Here is a 925-nt window from a genome sequence, read left to right as displayed (position 1 = left end):
TACCTTGTAGAATTCAAGCTGTAAATACTGCCAAACGCGGTCCTGCCCTTATATATAGTAAATCCCCAGGATAGTCGTCATTCGCAAGTTATCTCTAATTTTCAGTTACTTCATATTTACCTAAATTATGTTTCAATTGTCCTTGAGGAAGTCATGAATGCTGATTGCTGTGCAGTCTTCTTTAATTTTGCCCTAAAAGAAAGAATTTATATCGAGACAAGAAAACAAATAAAATAACTTTTCAGTGAACTGCCGATGTATTCGTTCTTGGAAGACTTGAATACAATTGTCCTTGATTAAAATTATTGAAAATATCTTGAAATAATAATGCATATCAAGAGTGTTACACTCATACGGCTCGCAACAATTGTTTGTCATGGCCTCTGCTCAATTTTATAATAAAGAATATTTTGTAAAACAGTACAAAATATATCCACCACCAGCCATTTTATCCGCCGTTCTGCATTCATCGGCCATTTTGATGTGATGATAATACAATTTCGATTTTTAATAAATGTATATAATGTCGTTAAAACCACTCCAATATGCGTTCAGTATTAGAGGTCGGACACAGTCGTGAATAACACCGGTTACGATTAGCCAAATCTGTGCAACTTACGGAATCCTTTGTTATTCCAACCAAAAAAAGGAAAAAAAGCTTATGAATCCATATGATAAAAATATGGCCTATTTTCCCTTCACCTTTTCTACACACACCCCGTTCCAAACAGAAGGCCTCCTTTTTTTTGTTCGTTTCAAATTAACGCACGTTTTCGTCCGAATGAATCCAAGTGATATGAACGCTATTGAAAACTTTGCAGCTGAAACAGTGAAAGCTTTCCATAAAGCATAAACTTTATGCATTCGTTTGGAAAATTTTTATCTGCATTCTCACTCAAATGACTTTTATTTAGTAAGGCTAAAC

Source organism: Octopus bimaculoides, chromosome 10 (genome assembly GCF_046866305.1).
Source record: "Octopus bimaculoides isolate indiv1 chromosome 10, ASM4686630v1, whole genome shotgun sequence".
NCBI classification, from domain to species: Eukaryota; Metazoa; Mollusca; class Cephalopoda; order Octopoda; family Octopodidae; genus Octopus; species Octopus bimaculoides.
This window is presented reverse-complemented; position numbering follows the sequence as displayed.